The 13,602-nt window shown below is 37.3% G+C and overlaps 1 protein-coding gene across 36 annotated transcripts in view; it reads right to left on the bottom strand.

The window, feature by feature from the left end:
• The window catches only part of EIF4G3 (eukaryotic translation initiation factor 4 gamma 3), a 359,841-nt gene that overhangs the window by 256,183 nt on the left and 90,056 nt on the right, over window positions 1–13,602 (bottom strand). For all 36 annotated transcript variants that reach the window (XM_021097639.1, XM_021097671.1, XM_021097668.1 and 33 more), the window contains one exon: window positions 7,783–7,857. The gene's annotated coding sequence lies outside the window, so the exon portion shown is untranslated. The remainder of the gene's footprint in view (window positions 1–7,782; window positions 7,858–13,602) is intronic.

Raw genomic sequence — 13,602 nt, forward strand, 5'->3', positions numbered from 1 at the left:
TACCTTGCATATAATAGGCTCTTAAGTGCAATTCTTTGATTTTCAATACTAGTTAAAATGAAATTCATGATATAAATTTGAAAATTCATTTTACTTTGATTTAATAGGTAAAATAAATGATTGAATTAATGAATAATTAACCCATATAATTCAACACAGTCCTAACATTCCACAGAAAATGGAAGAAAATACTAAAGATAGTAACTATAACCATCAGAAATGTCTATAAAACCTGGCATTTGACAAGCACTTTTGAGGTATTTCTCAAATGCTATTTTCCCATAAAAGTCTAAGATAAAGAGAGGGAAGTAATTTATAAAATAAGGTGGCAATAGTCTACAATTCAATAATAATACTGTTAAAAATTATATTATTTTGATCATAAAAATTTTTATGGAATTATTAAAAATAAACAATGCATCTAACAATACCAGTGGCTGTCTAAAGGAGGAAATATTAAAAACTGTTAACAGGAATTTCTGCCATGGCACAACGGAAACGAATCTGCCTAGGAACCATGAGGTTGTGGGTCTGATCCCTGGCCTCACTCCATGGGTTAAGGATCTGGCGTTGCCATGAGCTGTGGTATACGCCGCAGACATGGCTTGTATCTGGCGTTGATGTGGCTGTGGTATAGGCTGGCAACCACAGCTCCAATTAGACCCCTAGCCTAGGAACCTCCATATGCCATAGGTGCGGCCCTAAAGAGAAAACAAAAAAACAAAAACCTGTTAACAGTATTTATTTAACACAGGGGAATGATACCAGTCTTTCATACCCTAAATTTCTTAGTTTTCTATGTTGTACATTTATTAGTTCACTAAGGGAAAGAGCTTACTTTTTTATTTTATTGCTTTGCTTTTTGTCTTTTTGTCTTTTAGGGCCACACCAGTGGCACATGGAGGTTCCCAGGCTAGGGTTGGAATCCAAGCTGCAACCACTGGGCTACACCACAGCCACAGCAACTCGGGATCTGAGCTGTGTCTGTGGCCTAAATCATAGCTCAAGGCAACGCCAGATCCTTAACCCACTGAACAAGGCCATGGATTGAACCTGCATCCTCATGGATGCTGATTGGGTTCACCAACCACTGAGCCATGACAACAACCCCTACTTTTTTATTTTAATAGACATTCCAAAGAACTTCCTTTGGTGATTTTTATGATAAATACTGAAGTTTTAAGAGCCACATTATTAAAATGAAACATATAAGCCATTTTATCTAAAACCACATTAAGCTTCTTTCGTTTTAGTTTCAAATGAATGGTAAGAGTAGTCAGCTGTTTCCTCTTCCTTGTAAGAGTGGCAAAAATGGTGACTGTGGTAGCAGTTGTTGCTAAATACCTGAATGATGATTACATAGCAGCCTCTACCAGTTTTAAGTGGATTTGTCTCATATAACCTTCATAATGACCTTATGAGATGACTATAATAATTACTTCCACTTTATTAATGAAGACGGAAACTCAGGTGCAAAGAAGTTAAGTGACTTGCTCAATGACACAGCTGCTATGTGGAAACACCAGGATTTGAATCCATTTGGTCAGATTTTAGAGCTACCTAACTGCTGTTAATAGTCTGTTTAGGAGTTCCTGTCATGGCACAGTGGTTAACGAATCCGACAAGGAACCATGAGGTTGTGGGTTCGATCCCTGGTCTTGCTCAGTGGGGTAAGGATCTGGCGTTGCCATGAGCTGTGGTGTAGGTGGTAGACGTGGCTTAGATCCCGCGTTGCTGTGGCCCTGGCATAGGCCAGCAACAAAAGCTCCGATCAGACCCCTAGCCTGGGAACCTTCAGATGCTGTGGGCAAAAAGGCAAAAAGACCAAAGGAAAAAAAAAAAAAAAAGACAGTCTGTTTACATTCTGTCCTCATGTAAAGTGTAAATTCCAATTCATCCATTAATATAATAACAAAGCATTTTCATAATTTAAATATTATCATGCAATACTCATACCTGAAATCCTTTAATGGCTCCTTCTGCATGTTAAATAAAATCCAAATGCCCTACCAGAACTTTACAATATTCCTATGATCCGGAAGCTCTCACTCTAGAGCTGCATTTTTCAAAATGGTGACCACAAGCAGCTATTTACATGCAAATTAAAATTTAAAATGCAGCTCTTCAGTCAAATTAGCCACATTTCAAGTTCTCAGCAGGCACCAACTCTAAGGATCCCACCTTGTGCTGCCTCCAGAGCTCATCACCATGAAGGCTCTTTCCACCTGAAAGCCTTGGAACAGCTACAACATTTTTTTGGAAAGTTCCTGTGCTTCCTCCCCATGCATGAAGGGTTACTTCTTCTCATGTTTCAGATATTACCTAAAATGCCACCTTCTCAGGCTTTCCACTCACACCTAATTAGAAATGTTCTGTTAATCAATTTTATATACTATTTATCTCCTTCAAAGCACTTACTATAATTTTCATTATTTTTTTCTGAAACCCACACTAACAATGTTTATAAATGCTATGTAACAGCATGGGAATTATTTACAGTGCAATTCTGTATTAGAAAACTACCAAATTGTATAATCATTATGATTTATATTATGTTTAACAAAAACCAAACTCTATAATCAGGCGGAAAAAAATTATACATGAAACCTGTGACTATGACAACCCTAAATTTTAAGTCTCAAGTTTACTTTTTTCCCAGGAACAAACTATTGATAAACAGAGCAACACTGATAAATCTCCAAATAACCTGAGTGAAAAAACAAAAACAAAAACAAAAAACAAAGTCTGGAAAATGCAAATTAATCCAAAATGACAGAAAGCAGACCAATGATGGGGGAAGACAGAAAGGAAGGATGACAAAGCAGGAGGAAACTTTTGAAAGTGATGCATATGTTATTTTTCTTGATTGTGGAAGACGCTTTTATTGGAATATACTAATGATAAATACACCAAATTAGATACTTTAAATGGTAAACCTCAGATATATTTAGATCATAGGCCCTACTGTATATAAAAAATAACCTCAAAAAAGCTGTTCTTGAAAGTACAGTATAAATAAACAAATCATGAGTTCAACTGGTGTTTTACCACTGGGGGAAAAAATGGATTGTTATCCTGTGCTGGCTTACAGGACAGTAAGTGAATGTAAATCTGGCTGGACACCAATGCGTAAGGAGGGCAGATCAGTCCAAGCTAAACTCTGTCTCTGTGGAGAGTTCCTCACTGACATGCAGGCCTGTTCAATTACTATCAGTGACTTGGAAAAAAATATATATAAGCTTGATTTTCTAATTACATGACACAGAGCTGAGGATGGGGAAAAAAAAAAAAATTTTACAAATATAAGCTGGCTGAAAAAGATTGTGAAATGTTATGACATTAAGAAGTAATTTATTCAGGAGTTCCCGTCGTGGAGCAGTGGTTAACGAATCTGACTAGGAACCATGAGGTTGCGGGTTCGGTCCCTGCCCTTGCTCAGTGGGTTGACGATCCGGCGTTGCCGTGAGCTGTGGTGTAGGTTGCAGACGCAGCTCGGATCCAGCGTTGCTGTGGCTCTGGCATAGGCCAGTGGCTACAGCTCCGATTAGACCCCTAGCCTGGGAACCTCCATATGCCGTGGGAGCGACCCAAAGAAATAGCAAAAAGACAAAAAAAAAAAAAAAAAAAAAAAAAAAGAAGAAGTAATTTATTCAAATTAGGAGTTCCCGACATGGCGCAGTGGAAATAAATCAGACTATGAACCATGAGGTTGCAGGTTTGATCCCTGGCTTCGCTCAATGGGTTAAGGACCTGGCATTGCCCTGAGCTGTGGTGTAGGTTGCAGATGTGGTTTGGATCTGGCGTTGCTGTGGCTGTGGTGTAGGCTGGCAGCTGCAGGTCCAATCAGATCCCTAGCCTGGGAACCTCCATATGCCATGGGTGCGCCCCTCAAAAGACAAAAAAAAAAAAAAAAAAAAAAAAGTAATTCATTCAAATTAAATAATTTATTTATAGGAATTTTCCAAAGTTAGTAAGATGGCCCTTCCAAACTCCCAGAATACAGACTGCTGCTTCTTGTAGTAAAATCACTATTCCGAAAAAAACATATTATTATTTCTGTAATTAAGTTAAAAATATTAGCTTAATAGTCATAATCTAATTTCTCTAAATAACATACAGTTTTCCTTAAATATCCGATGGAGACTGGTCCCTAGACCCTGCCCCACAGATGCCAAAGTCCAAGTATGCGCAAATCTCATATAAAATGTTTCAGTATTTGCATATAATCTATACACATCCTCTCCTATACTTTAAACTATCTCTAGGTTAGGCTAATGCCTAAAACAATGTAAATGCTATATAAATAAGTGTAAATAAAATATAAATGTTACATACACAGTTGTCAGTGAATGGCAAATTCAAATTTTGCTTTTTGGAACTTTCTGGATTCTTTTTTTTTTCAAATATTTTCAATCCACAGTTGCTTGAATTGGAAGACACAGAATGCCTGGATATGAAGGGCTGACTTATAAAAGCCGAAAATAGACAACATGGTAAAATTTCATATTTGTTCTTAAGAAGCACGCCAATAAGACAATTATTAATGAATATACTTCAAATTAGCTCATGCCTCTTTAGTTTTGCCATTTCCTCTCTCCTACATAATATAAACTTATTAGAGCTTTAAAAAATTGGCTTTATTCTTTTTGTTCATATGATGAATCACTCTAATGTAATGATGGCTAATGAGGAATAACGATAAAAGCATCCCTCTCATCCCTGATAAATGTTCCAAAGACAAACTTCAACAAACCAGACTAGAATAATAATAAGCAAGCTAAAACATAAAATGAAGGCATTATAAAAGCTGAGTCTTATTTCTGATACTTCGTTGACGATCAGCAAAAAACTTCTCTAAAGTGGTTGACATAAGGCCATACAGCCTCCATATCAGACATAAAAAAATAAAATCTTTGATTGCTAATTTTTTAAGACTGTCCAGATATCTTTTTGACTTTCAAGGAATTTAACCAACTCCATTAAAGTGACATATGGGCACCATATGCTGAGCCAGGAGGAGGTGAATTGAAAGTTAACCTTTATTTTTTGATGTAGAAATGATGCTAATGAACCTAGACACTAGAGGAATAATAATAAATGACCAATACATAATTTGGGGGCTGAGAAAAAGGGGGGACTAAGCACCTGGTCAACTCCGCTCATACTTATTCAGTTAATATGTACAACAGCACTGTAAAAGTGGGGAAGAGACTTAAATTACTATGAATGGAAATAATTTGTCAAATGTTGGGTCAATGTTAAATTCTGCAAATAAAACAACATACAACAGTTTATTATTTAAGAAATGTTTCAAGTAGCATAGGAAAGGCTAACATTATAAAGTGACAAATTAGAATAAAATATTTTATACAGAGCCTACAACACAGAAAGAGAGACAAGGAAACTATACCAAAAAATGGTTACAGTACTTGCCTCTAGAAATCAGTCAAGATTACTAGAAAATTTCATTTTCTTTTTTATCCTAATTTTGAAAATAATAATTTAATGTTGAATGTGTATTTTCATAATTAGAAAAGGTTACTTTTTTTTTTTTTTTGGTCTTTTGTCTTTTTGTTGTTGTTGTTGCTATTTCTTGGGCCGCTCCCGCGGCATACGGAGGTTCCCAGACTAGGGGTCGAATCGGAGCTGTAGCCACCGGCCTACGCCAGAGCCACAGCAACGTGGGATCCGAGCCGCGTCTGCAACCTTCACCACAGCTCACGGCAACGCCGGATCCTTAACCCACTGAGCAAGGGCAGGGACCGAACCCGCAACCTCATGGTTCCTAGTCGGATTCGTTAACCACTGCGCCACGACGGGAACTCCAGAAAAGGTTACATTTTAAGAGTTATGCCTGACAGAAGTATGCAGCCTTTAAGCTCAGTACTTTTAACAAACAAACAACTCTGGCCTAGAGGATGTTTGTGCCAGGAAAAATTAAAGGTTATTTTTTAATGTAAATTGAAGGTTCCCAATTAGTAAGGTGAGCAGAAAGATCATCATCCAAACTGGGTCTGTTTTAAGAGTAAAGAGGTTCAAAAAGTAATTAACAGATGTTTAGCTAACCTACAATAGGAGAAAACTGAGGCTTGTTTTGCACAAACCAGGAAAAAAAAATCACCTTACCCATTACCACATGATAAACTTCTATCTCTTTAGGATGATCTTAAAACTGCCAAAGCCCACCTAGCTCACCTCTACTTCTACTACAAAACCTAACACACATGCCACACCTGACTGACTACTGACATTCCATTAACCATGCCTCTAATTCTTCAATTCCTAAAAGGTCTTTTCTTCCCTTTTCTGCTTAGCAAAGTCCCATAGCTTCCAGCTTAGCATCGCCTCCTCAATGAAGCGACTCCTCCCTCTCATATATAAGAGCATGTTCATATCTCTAATCAAAGGTTCTTAACCAGAGCCTTATTAATGGCCTGATGGACACTGTGAAATTATGAAATTATATGTAAACACTGGGTATTAGTATACACTCTTTTTTAAAGAGAAAGCACTGCAACTATTCTCAGATTCAACAATTTATAACCCAAAAGGATAAAAGTTATTGTTTTATTCCATCACTTTAGACTATAATTATTGATTCATCTCCCTCACTACACTGAGTTTCTATAAAGCACTGAAATGTTAAAAAAAAAGATATGTCTAGCTCCCCAATTCTCCCCTAAATTCCTTTTTTTTTTTGTTTTGTTTTTGTCGTTTTGTCTTTTTTAGGGCCACACCTGCTGCATGTGGAAGTTCCCAGGCTACGGGCTGAATTAGAGCTACAGCTGCTGGCCTGTGCCACAGCCACAGCAATGCCAGATCTGAACCGCATCTGCGACCTACACCACAGCTTACAGCACCACCAGATCCTTAACCCACTGAGCAAGGCCAGGAATCAGGAGTTCCCATCGTGGTGCAACGGAAACAAATCCGACTAGGAACCATGAGGTTTCAGGTTCAATCCCTGGCCTTGAGCAGTGGGTCAAGGATCCGGTGTTGCCATGAGCTGTGGTGTAGGTCACAGACATGGCTCAGATCTGGCATTGCTGTGTCTGTGGCATAGGATGGCGGCTACAGCTCCAATTAGACTCAGCCTGGAAACCTCCATAAGCGAGTGTGGCCCTAAAAAGACCAAAAAAAAAAAAAAGGCCAGGGATCAATATTAGTGCAGTTCGTTAACCACTGAGCCACAACGGGAACTCCTCCCCTAAATTCCTTTAGGCCCACTTTTAGACTCCTGAAATCTGTTTCTAATTTTATTATTTTCATCCTCTAACTTTTAAATTTCCCTTCATTTATGAATTTCAATAATTTAACAAAAATTTTAATTGCCTCTCACTATTCCTTTTTCTAAACTTTCTGCATTTTTGTATGTAATCAAAAAAGGGAAAAAGTAAAATTTAAAAATTTAAGTTAAAAATAGTAAAATTTGCTAAAATGTAAGAAAAAAATGTCCAAAAAGAAAATTAAAACTCAACGTCCTGAGAGAATCACAGTATTTATGGAAGGTCAGGAAAAGGGAGAAAAAAAGAACAAAGATGTACAAGTCAATCTACCATAACAGAATGTTTGTTTCATGTCTACTTCTCACACTAAAATGACGGGGGGAAAGACCTATTCTCCATATTACAGTATATACATCTAATTCTATTCGAGCTGTTATTGACCTTTTTTGTCAAAAGTCTATCATGTACCGATCTAACAAACATTGCCTATTAGATCAAAAGGCTCATGTGCGAAAAACACACACACACAATCTGACAGGTGACCCAAGGGACTCACCGTGCTGTATACTGCCGAGACAGTAGGAGTGAAGATTCGATCCTCGAGAGTCTGCTGCACAGGTCCTCTAGAATTCTAGAACAGTGAGTTAAGGATAAACAGAATTCAAAAATGGATTGCTTTAGCAGTAAGAGAAAATTACAACCCCAAAATTCTGTCAATGACCAGAGCTTTGTCACCCAATTAGTGCAGTTATACACTTATTCTCCACAGAAACTGGAAAACAAAGTATTTCAAATTTTCTAATGTGACCAATCTCTCCAAAAGTGATTCCCTTGATAAGCATTCCATGGAAACTCAAAAACAAATAAAATTATACAACAAGCCTCCTAACTTTAGGTTCATGATGAGAATCTACCACCTCTACGTTTTAGAGAAAAAGACTAAAGACGTATAAAAGCAGGATATTCAGGAAGATAAAACTAATTCATCACCGAGAAAATTGCTGACAAAGGCCTAGTCTGTTCTGCTAACTACACAGGGATGACAAATATAATTGCTTCCTTGTTTTTTCTATTTTAGCTGCTACTTTCCCCAATATCTGCCCACCAACTCCCCATTTTTAAAAAGAGGCTTTCCACCATGGTTTGGTTTAAAATATTTCAACATGAGAGGATATTTTTCCAAGGACAAAAGACTATCATGTCATGCAGCTTCAAAACTGAACAATGTAAGCTCTTCTACCTAGTAAGGTGGTATTTTACCCTTTTAAGAATGACAACCAAAAAAATGGCATCAAAAGATTAACAGCAATTATCTCTGGATGGTAGGATTACATAATTGTATTATGTGCCTTTTCTACAATAAATTTAAATTATTTGTATAATTTAAGGGTATTTTAAAGATCATAAATGTAATAAACCCAAAACAAGACAGAATCCTTTCTTCAACCTAACAAGTATTTAATACTTCTCAAATCATGTTACTTTTTAATTCAATGAAACCGTTTGGAAGACAAAGTGACACCTGCAAATAATAATTTTATATGAATGATCACAAGTTGCAGAGGTCTGAAAGAATCATTGGAAGTAAAATTCTTTATATCCAAGTAGGAAGCTTTAGTGAGGTGGGAGAGGGAGAACAAAACCAAAATACCCTATACTTTAGTCATTCAAAATTAGTTAACACCAGACCAGTCTCTAGACATTCTTAAACCTAGCAACCTCAGACAACAGTTAAATGCATCGCCATTATCCCCTACATACAAAGAACTGAATTAACAAAGCTAAAGCGTTTCATTCATATATATATATAAATATAAAATATATTTGCAATGTAGAAATCATAAGCCTAACAAAGTCCTTTATATTAGCTTGTCAATTCTTTCAGAATGAGGTTTACCCCTAGTTCTGCACTGTGGTCACATGAATGGTAGAAAATATGAGTCCATTCTTTCTTTTGCAAGGCCAGCTGTTACTATTTTTTCAAGCTAGCCATTCTCACTATGTGGAAATAAGTTCTCAAATGAGTTATCAGTACTAGGCCCCCAAAGCATAGCCATACCATTTAACCTCACAAGGTAAGGTTAAGGTTCCTAATCTCTCTATTACTTACTTTTTTGGCTAATATTATTACTATAATTACAAGACTTTTAAAGAGACAGTCACATATATGACCAATAGCCCAGTAATATTCTTTTTCCTTAGCCACATAAAGAATACTGACTTCATTTATTTCACTCTCTGTAAACTACCAACAGAATATTACCAACAGATTAATAAATAAGCTATTTCTTAAAAGACCACTTAGGTAAGAATATTTAAAACAAAATCATAGTTCTATAAAAAGAAAGCTAAAATAGAAGTCAAGAGATCAGAATACAGAGTATGCTGCAAGCCTAACTAACCATGCTGTCTCTAACAAACCATTTCATAGTATTATCTCCTGCACCAGAGGTTCCGCAAGAGGAGGTAATTTGCACAAGTTAACAAGCTTAACTAAGCTAAGAAGCCAAGCCAGGTTTCCCTGTATTCTAAAGACAGTACTCTTCCTATTGCATCAATGTGCCCATGGTCAGAATACAGTATAAAAGTAAAAAAGCATTACAGTCAAATTGTGGTTGTCCCTCTTTACAGGACAGAACTAAGTCAGTAGCTCATCTCACAAAAGAGTCAGTGGAGTGTCATTATAAAACTTATAAAAAAGGAATTCTCTTCGGTGCAGCATGCTAAGGATCTGGCATCACGGCAGCAGCTCAGGTTGCTGCTATGGCATGGGTTTGAGCCTGTGATGGGAAGTTCTGCATGCTGCGGGCATGGCCCCCCAAAAATAAAAAAATCAAATCAAATCAAAAAAACTTCTAAAAAGTACCAAATTCTTGGCCTAAGCTTAATCATCTGCCCAATGACAAACGTTCACTCACTACTACAGACTGGGCACATAATGCATGAAACCAAGGGAGCTTATTTTACGAAGCAATTTTCTTTCATTCTTAGTGGTGATAGCTGCACATCTTCATAAACATGGTTTTAAAAAAACTCACTGGGAGTTCCCGTCGTGGCGCAGTGGTTAACGAATCCAACTAGGAACCATGAGGTTGTGGGTTCGGTCCCTGCCCTTGCTCAGTGGGTTAACGATCCGGCGTTGCCCTGAGCTGCGGTGTAGGTTGCAGACGCGGCTCAGATCCCACGTTGCTGTGGCTCTGGCGTAGGCCGGTGGCTACAGCTCCAATTCGACCCTAGCCTGGGAACCTCCATATGCTGTGGGAGCGGCCCAAGAAATAGCAAAAAGACAAAAATAAATAAATAAATAAAATAAAAAAACTCACTGAATTGTACACTTTAAAAGTGTGAATTTTATACTATGCAAATTATATCTCAATTTTTTTTAATGGTTATTTTAGTAACTGCAACTAGGCTAAGCTCCTCTTTCTACCTTTTTTTTTTTTGGTCTTTTTGCCATTTCTTGGGCCGCTCCCATGGCATATGGAGGTTCCCAGGCCAGGGGTCAAATCAGAGCTGTAGCCGCCACCTACACCAGAGCCACAGCAACGCAGGATCCAAGCTGCATCTGCAACCCACCACGGAAATGCCAGATGGTTAACCCACTGAGCAAGGCCAGGGACCGAACCTGCAACCCCATGGTTCCTATTCAGATTCCGTTAACCATTGAGCCACGATGAGAACTCCCCCCCTTTCTACTTTTATCAGCACTATTAGGCATTTTCTCCAGAAACAGGTGAGTTCAAAGAAATTGCACGCATGTAAAACTCTAACACCACACACTTCCCCTACTTCAGCGTGCCATTAAGCTTATTACCAGCTCTCTGTACCTCCAGCATAAATCTCTGGCTGCTTACCTCCCTTCCAGCTCAATGTAACAAGCAAACAGCTTCTTATAGTATCAACTTAAAATACCAATTCAATCAAGAGCAGCATAATATACATGTACAGTGATCCAGAAAACAGGTTTTTATTTTTTTGTTTTTTTTTTGTCTTTTGTCTTTTTTTTTGTTGTTGTTGTTGTTGTTGTTGCTATTTCTTGGGCCGCTCCCACAGCATATGGAGGTTCCCAGGCTAGGGGTCGAATCGGAGCTGTAGCCACCGGCCTACGCCAGAGCCACAGCAATGCTGGATCCGAGCCGCGACTGCGACCTACACCACAGCTCACGGCAACGCCGGATCCTTAACCCACTGAGCAAGGGCAGGGACCGAACCCGCAACCTCATGGTTCCTAGTCGGATTCGTTAACCACTGCGCCATGACGGGAACTCCAGAAAACAGGTTTTTTTAAATATCATGATTGAAACACAGTAGCACACTCACTTGACACTTTTGTGGTCAAACTGCTATGATTTACTTATTTCATTAGGAAATACAAACATAATCAATAGCAAGATTGGAGAGCTGGTATATAATAAATAAGATTCTTACATAAAAATATAAATTAAAAATATAATTCCCTAATTTCTTTCTAATAAAAAATTAACAAAATAAAAATTTCAGAAATGAAATTTGAGGGTTAAAGAGTATTAAAACACAAAAGACTCTAAATCAATTATTACTAAATACTTTTATTATCACTAAATACTCTCCACATTAAATGTCAATTCGGCAGATAAAAAATTTTCAGAGACCAAATTTCATCAGAGAAATCCAAGGATCTATGAGGAAATTACATAATGATCTGACAGTTTCTCTTCTTTTTTTTTTTTTAATTTTTTTATTTTGTCTTTTTGCCTTTTCTAGAGCCGCACCCGTGGCATATGGAGGTTCCCAGGCTAGGGGTCGAATTGGAGCTGTAGCCGCCGGCCTACACCAGAGCCACAGCAACTCGGGATCTGAGCCGCATCTGTGACCTACACCACAACTCACGGCAACGCCGGATCCTTAACCCACTGAGCAAGCCAGGGATCAAACCGCAACCTCATGGTTCCTAGTCGGATTCACTAACCACTGAGCCATGACGGGAACTTCCCGGACAGTTTCTTACTTATACCATGAAGCAAAGAGGAGATCGATAATTTTTTTGAGCACAGATGTTTACTGAAATTTCAAGCATGATGAACTCTCCTCAGGATGAAGCTTCTTAATCTATAGCAACTGTATCAAATCAGAGCAACTCATAGTCAATATTGCCTCAAAAGAAAGATTTTGACAAATTAGAAAACAAGTAGTGAAAGTCAATAGAAATCTTCCTCCAGATTGCTCGAATTTCTATTTACAATTCCCAGATGACTGTTCCTAAACTCTGCCCCACTGCACTACAAGGAAAGCTGCCATCCTAATACTCAGCATAAGCAATATTCTTAAAGTAATAGTCTCAAGTTATCAGTGCCTCATTGAAAGAAAACAAGAGCACAAAAATCCCTTTGCACAAATACTGCTTTAGAGAAAACACTGGCAAAAAATTTCAGGAGATGTAAACAAATAAATGAAAAATCTTCTTCTGCATTATTTCTTATTTAAATCTCAAGACAAAATAGTTATGTCAGTCATGAAATCCTAACTGCAATGTTCTGTAATTCCAGTAGCAGAACTTAGGTTAAAAAAGAACCACATCAAGTTATGGAAGATGAAAAATTCCTGGAGATGGATGACATGATGGTTGAATAACCATGTAAATGTACTTAATGTCACAGAATTCCAGACCTAAAAAATGGCTAAAATGCTAAATTTTAGGCTATGTATGTTACACAATAAAAATGTAAAATTTAAAAAATGAAAAATTCAAAAATTTTTAAATGAAAACTGACTTTGAAATAGCTAGAGAAGACTTTTGATTCTTGTAGGTTTGGCATTACTATTCTGTACAAACCTGTATGGAAATTCTATTAATGATTCTAGCTCTTTATAATTTGTGGCTCCTTTCTCAGGTGGAAGGAGAATGTTTCTTTTCATAGATACAGCACAGTACTAGGATGATGTAGCATGGTCATCATCTAGACCCGCAAAGGTGCAAAGACAATTAAATTTCAACAAATGATGTTACAACAATTGGGAAACCAAATGTAAAACAATGAACCTCTCAAACCTTATTTTAAAAACTCAAAATAAATTACAGATATAATGCAAAATTTAAAATTACAAAAAAATTTTTCCAAAGAATCTACAGGAGGAAACATCTGTGATGATAGAGTAGGCATAGAGTTCTTAGATATAACATCAAAAGCATGATCTATAAAAGTAAACCAAATAAAAGATGGAGATCTCAAAATTGAAAACTTTTGCTCTATGAAAGATACTGTTGTGAGAACAAAAAGAGAAGATATAACATGAAAAATATCTGCAAAATCTCGTATCAATAAAGGACTTTAGAACATATAAAGAACTTTCAAAACTCAACAGACAACAGTCTAATAATTTTTAAATGGGCAAAAGG

The sequence above is a fragment of the Sus scrofa genome, chromosome 6 (genome assembly GCF_000003025.6).
Source record: "Sus scrofa isolate TJ Tabasco breed Duroc chromosome 6, Sscrofa11.1, whole genome shotgun sequence".
NCBI lineage: Eukaryota > Metazoa > Chordata > Mammalia > Artiodactyla > Suidae > Sus > Sus scrofa.